Here is a 12,815-nt window from a genome sequence, read left to right on the forward strand (position 1 = left end):
AAGTTTACGGCTCTTGCCAAACCAAGTGGCAGGGGCTCAGAAGTGCCGTAAAAAGCTTCTTTACTCTTCCTTGTTTTATCAACGAACCAACATTTTGCATGAACGGACGAAAGGGTGATCAGAAAAAGCCAACACGACAGTGTAAACGTTGCCGCAAATTCAGCCAGTTCGCAACCGTATTGAAACTTTGCACAAAAGACCGTTTTTCGGCGCGAGAACAGTTTTTGTACAATTTGTACACCCTCTAAATTTTTTAAAATTCTTTTCTTCTTTTCAAAAATGAGAATTAAAACCTTATCTTTTAAACGGCTTCTTTGTTTTTTAAACTTTTGTAACGGCTGCTCATTTCACGCAGAATTTATTGAGTTTAAATAAGCACATTTCTGAGCCCGCGTTTCTTACCGCGGGTTTCAGGCGCATGCGCAAACGCTTTTCATCTCTGTCTCCGAAACTAGTAGTTTCTCTGGAGAAATTGTGCTTCGAACGAGTGCTGAATCTCTGGAAGAAAGTTGATATTGCAGGTAGAAGCTTTGTTTTCTTTCTCGTAAGGCTCAGGATTTGTTTTGCGTTGTTTGCAAAGGAAAACGACAGAGCAAACAATTCGCTATGGGCCTCCACTCCGGCGAGTGAAGTACCAAGCACAGGAGTACAGGTATCGATCTGTTTCTAATTTTTTGCTTTTCAGTGTATCTTTGCCAGCTCTAAAGGCTTAGACGGGTCGCTTACCTTGATACAAAGCAAAGGAAAAACTAATTTTTTTTTTTACCTTAAATATCATTATTTACAGTAGTACACAGACAGCAGTCGTTATAATGGCATCTCGCTGCGGCAAAAGTACATGAAAAATAGGTGTCCTGGCACAGTTGCCATGTTTTTGTCCTCCTTACTCCCAACTACCAAACAAATATACCTCCGTTGACCGCCAACTCAACGATCGACGCTGCGGGCACGAAAATTTAATTGTTTTCTTTGGCCTCAACAGTGGCTATTTCATAATTATGCTTGTTTCTGTTGAATTATACAGTGGTTTACTCTTGTTGGTGGCTAATACGGAAAGAAAGACTTAAAGGGTAAATCGCGTTCTGTATTATAAAATATGGAAAGTAAAAAAGTTATTTTTACTGGTTGTAAATTTTTGGTGACTGACAAAGGTTTAAAACCAATTCTAAAACTATGAGATCCAAATTTACCTGTTGACGTTAACCGAATTATTTTAGAAGATTTAGAATCGGATTCTATGAAATTGAATGGAAAAAATTATCGTCAGCATCCACATTTTAAAGAATGCTTTTGCTTGTCCAGATAAAAGTGTTTGTGAACGTAATAATTGTATTCATGAATTATGTATTCATGGTAAAGGAAAACATACTCGTTGGTCAGTGGTGTTACCCAAAAGATTGTCCTGAAGAACTCTCTATTGTTGAATATGATCCATCTAATAATAATGCTGCTGCTGCTTATAGATTTGTTTATGAATGTTTCAATGGTTTGATTCCAATATGAAAAAAAATTGATTTTTACGTATATGTGCACGATCCTTCGCAGTAAAGCACTATTTAAGCAATAGTGAAAATCAGACCTGAAAAAAATTCAGGCCTGTATGGGATTCGAACCACTGACCTCTGCGATACTAGTGCAGCGCTCTACCAGTTGAGCTAACAAGCCAACTGGGAGCAGGCCATCAAATTAATTCGAAATAAACCCGTAGCTGATGAATCAAACAACAAACATATGAAATACATATATATGAACTGCGGTTATGAAACGTACATGTGCACGATCCTTTGCAGTAAAGCACTATTTAAGCAATAGTGAAAATCAGACCTGAAAAAAATTCAGGCCTGTACGGGATTCAAACCACTGACCTCTGCGATACTAGTGCAGCGCTCTACCAGTTGAGCTAACAAGCCAACTGGGAGCAGGCCATCAAATTAATTCGAAATAAACCCGTAGATGATGAATCAAACAACAAACATATGAAATACATATATATGAACTGCGGTTATGAAATGTATATGTGCACGATCCTTCGCAGTAAAGCACTATTTAAGCAATAGTGAAAATCAGACCTGAAAAAAATTCAGGCCTGTACGGGATTCAAACCACTGACCTCTGCGATACTAGTGCAGCGCTCTACCAGTTGAGCTAACAAGCCAACTGGGAGCAGGCCATCAAATTAATTCGAAATAAACCCGTAGATGATGAATCAAACAACAAACATATGAAATACATATATATGAACTGCGGTTATGAAATGTATATGTGCACGATCCTTCGCAGTAAAGCACTATTTAAGCAATAGTGAAAATCAGACCTGAAAAAAATTCAGGCCTGTACGGGATTCGAACTACTGACCTCTGCGATACTAGTGCAGCTCTACCAATACTAGTGCAGTGATACTAGTGCAGCTGCGATACTAGTGCAGCTGCGATACTAGTGCAGCTCTACCGATACTAGTGCAGCGCTCTACCAATTGTTAGCTCAAATTTATAAATTTATAAAGAACCGGAGCTGCGCATGTCATGACGCTCGCGTGGTCACGTTGCAGACGCCAGAACGCCACTTTTCAGGCTGAAGATAGGACGCCACAAAAATATGCTGTTATTTTGTTTATAGGAGATGAATTATTGACTCAAAACCATAAAAAGCTCTTCTGCTTTTCATTAAGTGATTAAAAAACGTTTTCGTAGCACGTAAAGTGGTTTTTGCTTAATTGATAGATTAAACGGGATTCGACAATGGCAGACAATCTTCTCGCCAAGTCTTGGTGAGTTAAGTCATTTGATTTCGTGTCCATGTGAATCATCACGTGCAGAACAAAGTTTTTTAAACCGGGTTTAAGCTTATCACAAATTACTTTGAGCGATGATTTAGATTTAAGACACTTAAGGGACATTTAGATACAATAACAAAGTGCAAAATGAGGTAGATGATTGTCTTTCTGCATCGGTTGTATTTTGTAACTACACATTGTAGATCGTATGCATGCCTGCTAGGTTTTGAGCAACCGACTACAAACATAAGGATAACAAATCTCGCTGTGGTTAACGAATTTAGAAAAAGAGAAATGGTCCTCTAGGCATCCAGATCATGCACTGAAAACTTTATGCTCGCTTGTTTGTCCGCATTGTTTACACAACTATGAAGTGGTAAATTTCAAGTCGCCTAATAAATATGAAAGACGAATTATTCATTCTGTTAAGAGAGTGGGGTAAAGAAACTTATTCCCATGCTCATCAAGGTCATATCTCTAGCATCTTTTAGCAAAGACACGTTAACACGGGTAGAAGTCCGTGTCTGAAAAACGTCGACTGCTTAACCTTCCTATTTCACGCCAAGAATGAAGGCCTCGATCCAGTCTTACGCGGCTTCTCTGCCGTTCATGTTGTCAAGAATGTCTGGTGCTTAAGCTCTCTATTGTGAATCTTCACCATCCTGATGTATAAATTACTGTGAATTTTTTATCTATTGTAGAAAGTTGTTTTTTTAATTTGTAGATACATTTTAGATGAGAAATTAATGTTGTCACTAAAATGTATAAATAGAATATAATCCTTTTTTTGGTTATTTGCAGCCATCCATCATTATCAACTGTGAAATGACTTAAGTTTGATGTTTTTGTTTTTGAGTCACTAATTGGATTAAATTTGGTTTCCTTGGAGTTATCATGTTGCATACAATAATAGAAATAATTTTTAATTTCTTCATCGAATGCTTTTTTAGTGATTGGTTTGTCATCATCTGTTGCTTCTTGGATCTTTAATTTTTTTTTTGCCATCTTGATGTTACTGCTGAATTCGGCTGTATCTAACAAGGCATTGTATTTGAATAAACCATCATGAACATCAATAATTTTTTGATATTGATATTAAATAACATCAATAATTTTCTTTGACATCTTGATTCAGCTGTATCTAACGAGACATTGTATTTGAATAAACCATCATGAACATCAATTGGTTCATCATGATAATCTGCGATTCCATACAAAGCAACGTAAACAGGTGTATTTTGTGAAATGTTTATCGCTATATCCACTGATAGAAGGTTGCCATTGCTTTTATTTATTTGTATGATTGTTCTTGTTTCTTCACTTAGTTTCTTTGTGTTTATTTTATTGTTGGTATTCCCAATTGATCTTGCAACTATGTTAATATAGGTACTTATAGAACTGACATCAGATTTTTCCCAAAACATTTTGAATGCTTCAATTATGTGTTCGCCTTTTGATAGTCTGTTGATATCAATTTTGGTGGAACATGTGTTGACATCAGCTTTTTTGATAAAGATGATTTTTGTTTGGTTAATTTTTTGAATTTGTGGAAATATTTTTGGATGTAATTATCAACTGTTACATTATTGCCAGCTGTTTTCATAATTATCTTTGTCTTTCTTGATATAGTTGAGTTGATTTTTTGTTGATCAAATTGTTTCAGGTTATTGGATTGTCATTTTTCGCTGCTTCTTGAATTTCAATTTGTTTTTCAAATTTCACTTTTGGGCAATCCCACATGAGGACACTGAAATTTTCACTTGTTTAAAATAAAATTTTTCAGAATGGAACTTATACCAAATGAAAGCTGAGACAGTGAACTGTTTGAAATTACTGAGATCTTGTGCATCTTGTCCATGTGCTTAATTGGAGAAGGCATGCAATCTTAAGAATTTGAATCTCGAGCCTCATATTTTGAATTTTTGGAAGGAAATGTTAAAGTCTTTACTTCTAAGAAAAATATTACAATTAATATAATGGTATGTGTGTATAACCTTTGTCAGATTACACTATCATTGAGCCATAAATTATTACCCAGCTACTGGCACTTTCCTTAGAAAATAGACATTGAATTTGTGTTTGTGGACATTACGTAGTGTCCTCAACATTAAGGTACCTTTTTTTCAGTTCCTGTTTACAGTGTGCTGTATTTTCATGTGCTATTGATGCTGCTCAGTTAGTCTGATGTATACTCTATTTTAATCTTAAAACATTTACTGGTTGGGTTTTCTTTGCTGAGAAATTATAAGTTGAGAAGTGGTGCGGACATTACGTTGCGGACATTACACATTGTGCATGTTACGATTTTTCTTTTATTCAGACTTTTGGAGATAATTATTTATTTCTTACTAACTCTGAATTAGATTCAGACAACAGCCTGCTTAACACTGAATTGCTTTTTATTGATATCAGAAAATGTAAATGGCAAATAGTTGAAAGCTTTTCCATAATTTCCTATCAGGTTGAATAAACTTACAAACTCAGATACAGTGAAATATATGAAGTTCATATATTTTGAACTGCGGTGTTAGATACACATGATATACGATCCTCGCAGTAGATAGCGCTATTTAAACAATAGCGAAAATCAGACCTGAAAAAAATCAGGCCTGTACGGGATTTGAACCACTGACCTCTGCGATACTAGTGCAGCGCTCTACCAATTGAGCTAACAAGCCAACTGGGAGCAGGCCATTGAGTTGATTCATAATAAACCTGTGAAAGTGATATTTATCAGATACAATGAAATATATGAAGTTCATATGGTAGCTTTACAGAAAGCCTTTGTTGACTATATGATCATTTTCAGTTGGATTTGCAACTGAGCCTATTATTCTATTTTTTGCATCATACATCCATTTTCAACTGAAGAAAATTTGAAAAGATTGCATGCTTTCATCTACATGTCTTGTATAATTGTTTCTCAAATATTTAAGATTGACGGCATCCTGATCAATGATTTTTCAGGATATTTTAGAGATATAAGTTTGCATGTTGAACATTATTCATGTCAAGATTATTAATTTTGTCATTCTCACACTTCCATCACTTTTCAAATTACCATTGCTGCTTGAAATTTTTGAATCAATATACAATTTATTTGCTGCATCAGAAGCAGTAAATGGATTTTTGACATTTTTGATTGTATGTCCGATCATTATTGATATCACCTGTGAAATTTTCTCCTCCTTTCAAAACTATTTTTTTGACATCTGCAGAAGATTTTGGAATTCCATCTGATGCATTTTGTGGTTGTGGAATATTTAACAGTCTTTTGTAATGTTTAAATTCCAACTCCCTTGAAGAGTTCCACCACAAAGTGGTTAATAGTTGCCAATTTTATGTGAAGAAACAATGTCATGTGATTCAAGTTAAGATTTTGTGATTGCTGAATTATTTGTTGTTTGAATATTCAAGAAAATCTGTTTGCTCTTATATTATCAGGAAAATTGTTTAATATGAAACTATAATTGACTGCATCATAAATATTACAGTAACTAGATCAGACAAAATTATTTGGTTTCTCTTCATATCTGAGTGAATATCACCACTCATTTTAACACCACATACCTACCAGTAATAGTAAATAATTTGTGCTTGTGTGAGTTGAAACATGTGAATCTACATATTAAGCTTTATTTTCAGCATCTTCAGAATTTGTTGGATCAGAAATGTTGATTAATTATCTTTTTATGCCTTGCATTGAAAGCATTATTGAAGGCTTTTTTCCATCAATTTCTATTTGAGAATCTGCATTCAATGTTTTTTGTGAAATCTCATATAAACTAAATCTTGCTAATGAATTATAGCTAGGTTTCAAAGACAATGCTGTTTTTTAATTTTTAATAACATTGGAATATGATTCTAAACCTATGTGTATTCTTTCATGTTTATTACTTCTTTTGAATCCATATAAAATAATATCACCACTCATAGTTCTGCCAGAAAGAGATAAATAATGACCACTCTTTTCCAATAATTGTGACCGGGCACAGGATTTCGTACACTAACGGCTTACCGTTTAACGAAGTAATCCGTTTACTATCCGTTTATTATCCGTTTAAAACGGATCATCAAAGCGTTTAAATGCTTTCTTCATCCGTTTAAACGCTTTGCTCATCCGTTTAACGTTTTCGACAAAACGTTTAAACGGTTAACCTATCCGTTTAAAAAAAAAATCCATCCGTTTAACGGTTACTTGCATCCGTTCAACGTTTTTGAAGAGCAACGGTATAAAACAGTCCCAAGAAGCATCCGTTGAAAATCAATCACGCTTCGATCGAGCGGCTATGTTGGTCGTCGCTACAACTTACTGTTTGCAAATCTCTGGTATGAGAAGGTCTTCGATTAGAAGAATTCTCACTCAGATATTGAGACAGGAGAGCTCGCATTACCTTACGAAAACAGAATGATATTCGTTAAGTAACACGAGAAGAGCGAGATTTGTTTTCATGCTTATGCAAATTTATTTCGATAGACGTGTACGGCAAAACTATTTACCGAATCGGTGGCCATTGGATTTCTCATCTTTTATTTCCATCGAATGAAAGGAAACGAAAATGGCTTTATAAAAAGCTATAATTACAAATTACTTTACGAAATCGAACGCTAGATGAAACATGAGCGAAAGAAAGTTGCATATGCAAAATTGTTTCGATAGTTAACCGACGGTGAAATCTACAAAATCGGCGGCTATTTCATTTCGGTCAATACGTAGAAGAAACAATGTAGGAACATGAAAAAAAAAAGGCTTTGCTTCTCAATTCTAATTTTTCTTTCTGTCGAGAATGTTCAGTCCGCATGGTATGATTGACAGATTGCTTCCTCTGTTTATATTTTATGCAAATTTTCAAACGCATTGCGAGCTCTCCAGAGCGAGACTCGCTCTCGGCTCGCTTTACTCGCCCGTGGATAGCTTAATTGCAGGCTAGTAATTTAATTTTAATTCGTTTTCTATTGGTGTCAGTCGAATATAATATTAGCATGAAACGTCAGTGTTCCGCAAGAACAATATTATTCGTATAATTGTTCGCAACGGTTTCTGTTTGTTATGTGCGTGGCTTATCCCCCTGTTCTTTAGCCCTCCTTATCCGTTCAAGGTTTTTGTCCATCCGTTTAACGTTTTAAGCTATCGTTTAATAGATTCTGTTCAACCGTTTAACGTTTTAAGCCATCCGTTTATTTTTTTTCTCGGCCGTTTATAATAATAATAATAATTTACATTTCTAAAGCGCTAAAATTATAAAATATTCTAAAGCGCTTTACAACATTATTAACTACAAATATTAAAATGATAAACGACAAAATATCAAAACAAACTGTAAGCCAGCTTGAATAGATGTGTCTTAAGCTTTGACTTAAAAATCGTTACACTTGGACTGTTTCGAATTTCAAGCGGCAGTTCGTTCCACAAAAAAGGTCCAGAACGGGCAAAGGCACGATCACCAAAGGTCTTAAAGTTAGTTCTTGGGACGTTAAGGAGACCCTGATCGCAGGAACGTAGCTGATGACCCTTGACACTGTGTGGCTGCAGATATTCTTTTATGTATAGTGGGCCTTGGTTATTTAAAGCTTTATAAATTAAAAGTAACAACTTAAAATGGACGCGATAAGCCACAGGAAGCCAGTGAAGATTATATAAGGCGGACGAGATGTGGTGAAACTTGGGAATCCTAAAAATTAGTCGAGCAGCGGCGTTAAGCACCTTCTGAAGACGCTCTGTCTGGTACTTGGGTACGCCAAATAAAAGGGAGTTGCAATAGTCTAAATGCGAAGTCACAAATGCGTGAACAAGAGTCTTGGTGGACTCAGGACTGAGGAATTTCCTAATTTGGCGAATTTTATACAATCCATGAAAAGCTTTGCTGCAGATCTTACCAATGTGAATGGACATGGACATATTGGAGTCAAACCAGGAACCCAGGTTTCGAACACTGTTGAGAGGCTGAATGGTAGAATTACCGACTGTGATGGAATCGATTGCGATTTTTGATAATTGATGGCGGGAACCAACAACTAAGAATTCGGTTTTAGAATCGTTAATTAACAGGCGATTATAAATCAACCATGAGCGGACATCCGAAATGCAGGCTTCAAGAGCAGCTATGGCGTGGTCTTGCGAAGATATGTCATTGGGTCTAAACGACAGATAAAGTTGTGTATCATCGGCATATCCGTGAGCAGAGGGGAGATGGTTAGCGATCACGTGATATAGTCGAGATATGTATAATATGAATAAAATAGGACCCATACAGCTGCCTTGTGGGACACCGCAGTTCAAATGAAAATCATCTGATGTTCGATCGTTTATGAGAACACGTTGTTTTCGGCCAGACAGATAAGACGCAAACCATTTATGGGCAGAGCCAATGATTCCAAAATCGCTTTCAAGAACATTAAGGAGAATCTGATGATCGATTGTATCAAAAGCAGCGCTTAGATCCAGTAGCACAAGAAGCGTAATTTCCTGATGGTCCATTGACATAAGAATATCATTTTGAACCTTAAGCAAGGCAGTTTCGGTAGAGTGAAATCTTCTAAACCCTGATTGTAACTTCGGCAGAGGAGCATTGTATTCACAGTGCTTAAACAATTGAGAAAGAACCGCCTTTTCGACGATCTTGGAGATGAATGTTAGATTGCTTACCGGACGGAAGTTTTTATAAGTTAACTCTAGACCGGGTTTCTTTAATAGAGGTTTCACAATTGCAGTTTTCCAATCATCGGGAACATAGGCGTGGCGAATAGACAGATTTACCATGCGAGTAATGGAGGGCGCAAGGACCTCAAGACAAGACTTCACAAGCCATGTAGGGATTGGATCCAGGGAGCATGAGGCATTAGACGATGTACTGATTATATTGCAAACATCTTCCACTGATAACGGCGAAAAACTGTCAAGTTCTACAGCTGGAGCAGCAGTATCAGAATAAGGAGGATTAACTTCAATATCACTGATGGAATCTTTGATGAGTTCAATTTTTTTAACAAAGAATTCCCCAAATTTATTCGCAAGTAGAACTGGGTCATCATGAGGTGGTAGATCATTAACATTAGGACCCTTACAAAGGAATGAAACCAATTTGAACAACTTCCCGGAGTCACCAGCGCACTGACCAATTAAATCTGAGTAATAAGAAGCTCGAGTAGACTTGAGAAGAGCAGAATATCTATTACAGATTTTACGATAAGCAAGCCAATCTGAAGAAAGACCACTTTTAAGAGCTTTCCGCCCAGCCTTGCGACGAATACGTTTAAACTGGAGAACATCAGCGTTAAACCAAGGGATCTTTGCACGAGTAACAAGAGTTTTTGTCTTTATGGGAGCATGTTTATCCAGGATTTCTGTTAAAGTCGAGGAGTACTGCTTGGATAAATCGCCAAGGTTGCTCCAGTGTGTGTCACTGCAAAGTACAGACGAGGTGATGTCCGATTTAAATGCATCAATGTCGATGTTCTTTAACCTGCGATATGACACAGACTTGGTAGAGATTGATGAACTTGGGAAGCGAATAAAACACTCAACAAAAAAATGATCCGAGATGGGTAAGGTGACGTTAATGGGACCCAAAATTAAGTCACTGGTGGATCGAGTGATGATAAGGTCCAAAATATGCCCAGAAATATGCGTGGACATCGTTACGTGTTGTGAGAGGCTGAAGGTTTCCAGCAACTCTTTAAATCTTATAGCACAATTGCTATGCACCAAATCCATGTGAAAGTTGAAATTCCCAGCGATAATAAGAGGTTCAGGACACATGACAATGTTTTCAAGATACGACGAAAACTCATCAAGAAATACCGACGGAGAAGAGTTGGGAGGGCGGTAAACAGCAACAATACGGATAGAGCGATTTGTTGTCTTCAAAATCCATTCGGAAAATTCAAAAGAATTATGTTCCTTCCCGTCCAGAAGTGTGGCATCAAAAGAGTCGCGGAATAAAATGCCTGTACCACCGCCAGATCGATTTGATTGCCGTGGAAAACTCTTGAATAAATAGCCATGACGAGAAAGATCAGCAATGCAGACAGAATCTAAATCGTTTAACCAAGTTTCAGTAAAAATACAGATACCGATATCATTGCCAACAGCATGGTCAATGATTGTTTCCACTTTGTTCCTGATAGAGCGAGCATTACAGATTGCAAAGCGAAGATTATTTGAAGAAAGACTCGATGACAGCAATGATCTCAGAGGCTTCAAAACGGACGGATTGACACCATTAGAGGTGACAAGTTGAATATTTAATGATCTACAATCCCGGCGTGAAGAAGAAATCGGAAGAATATTATGAACAGCATGTTTCCTAGCTTTATCAGCCTTTCCAGCGCGACATCCTCGGTACTTAAACGGTTTACAGAATCCGTTTTTGGACTTTGCTCTACCGTTTAACGCTTTGGACTATCCGTTTAAATGGATATGCAAACCGTTTAAACACTCTTACTACCCGTTTATTATCCGTTTACAAACCGTTTATTTTCAACCGTTTAACGAAAAAGCGTTAGTGTACGAAATCCTGTGCCCGGTCACAATTATTCACAACAGCAGGTGTGGCTTTGCTTAGCAGAGTTTGGGCAAATTGAGCAAGAGAAACCCAAATTGAACCTCCATATTGAACAACTTCCCTTTTTTTTTTATTTTTTTTTTTATTTTGTTTATTTGTGCTTTTGGGAGCATTAGTTCATCAGGACCAGAAAGTTTCCTTGCATTCAGTCCGATCGTTATTGCAGATTTGTTTCCTATTGCATTTCAAGCAAGTTTTTGTATTTGATTGTTGCTTAATTCAATGCATACAGATGATACTGAGTCATATCTTATATAATTATGATTAATTGACTATTTAAAGAACCTTTAAAAACTGATTATCATATAAATGATACATGTACTCGGCTAGTGAAAAATAAATGACATGTTTACATGGATGATACTCAATTAATGAACATTTTTTATACTTTCATTTATACTCTAGCTTTTCCAGACACATTATCCACAGATAGTTCATTTTGAAGCACAAGAGCATACAAAAAGTAGCTATTTGCTGCAACAGCAGTCAGCATATAATGTAGTTCAAGTTTTGTGCTTCCACTATTCAATTCAACTTCTTGGTTGGTCAGATCTAAGTATAGAATGCGTTAAAGCTTTTCAAATGATTTAACATTAATTGTTGGGCCACAGCTGAGAAAATCATGAAATTGTTTGCTGGATCTCATCAATGTTGAACTGTATGTTTCTGCTACTTTTCTGTCTTGTCTCATTCTCTGTTGTGGATAAAAAACACCACCTTCCACTTTGCACCAGCCACGTTTGATCCAACTTTATAAGTATCAAAAACAAATGGATTAAATTCTTATGGTTTCCAATATTTTTGGTTGTATTGAGAGCCCAAATGAACATATGGCTTGTCTTTGTTTTCTTATTGCTGTGCTTATCATAAAACTTCCATCTGGATTTTGGCTGGGAATACTTTTCACAAGTCTTTCTTTCAAATAATTCCAAGAATTTGGCGTATGGTAATTTTTCAAAAACATTTGTTCACTAGTTGAATTAAATACCATTTTGGAATGAATCTTGTAATAATTAATCTTTCTGGATCAGTTACTCCATTAGCTCTGAAAATAACATGATCATCATATTCAAGTGTTGCTGTGATTCTAATTTTTCCATTTGAACAAATTTGATCCGCAAAATGATGCAAAGAAAACAAACCTGTGAAAGCCGATTACATTAACTTGAGCCGCAGCTGTTGATGGTTGAATAATTTTTTGACTTTTTACAAATCCTTCATAATGGTTTACTGCATTTGGCTGGAACATAACATTTCATACTACATATTACTACAGTAGGCATGATTCATCAGCATCATTTCTCACAATTATGTTGTACCTGTTTGAAATCAAATTTGTCTTTCTGTACAGTACCAATATTTGTGTCTGGAAATGAAGAATTGTTGGTCCAACATCTTTTGCATAAGAATTTGTGTAAATTCAACAAGATTCTTCAAATGTAGGCTCCTGTTGATATCTGGTGATTGATTAAACTATT

At 36.2% G+C, this 12,815-nt stretch overlaps 2 protein-coding genes and 1 long non-coding RNA gene across 11 annotated transcripts in view; 2 read left to right on the top strand and 1 right to left on the bottom strand.

The window, feature by feature from the left end:
- The window catches only part of LOC148731068 (methylglutaconyl-CoA hydratase, mitochondrial-like), a 121,137-nt gene that overhangs the window by 81,165 nt on the left and 27,157 nt on the right, over positions 1 to 12,815 (top strand). The gene's annotated exons all lie outside the window — the stretch shown is intronic.
- LOC111347475 (hemicentin-1-like) overlaps positions 1 to 12,815 on the bottom strand; it is a 165,603-nt gene that overhangs the window by 74,165 nt on the left and 78,623 nt on the right. The gene's annotated exons all lie outside the window — the stretch shown is intronic.
- LOC148731073 (uncharacterized) overlaps positions 414 to 12,815 on the top strand; it is a 20,663-nt gene continuing 8,261 nt past the window's right edge. For 4 of the 7 annotated variants that reach the window (XR_016001186.1, XR_016001189.1, XR_016001190.1 and 1 more), the window contains exon 1: positions 11,388 to 12,815. This exon is cut by the window's right edge. This is a non-coding gene — a long non-coding RNA (uncharacterized LOC148731073). Of the gene's footprint in view, positions 653 to 1,024; positions 1,071 to 11,387 lie in introns of those variants that run through there. The other 3 variants (XR_016001187.1, XR_016001188.1, XR_016001191.1) reach the window with 2 other exon arrangements.

The sequence above is a fragment of the Stylophora pistillata genome, chromosome 5 (genome assembly GCF_964205215.1).
Source record: "Stylophora pistillata chromosome 5, jaStyPist1.2, whole genome shotgun sequence".
NCBI classification, from domain to species: Eukaryota; Metazoa; Cnidaria; class Anthozoa; order Scleractinia; family Pocilloporidae; genus Stylophora; species Stylophora pistillata.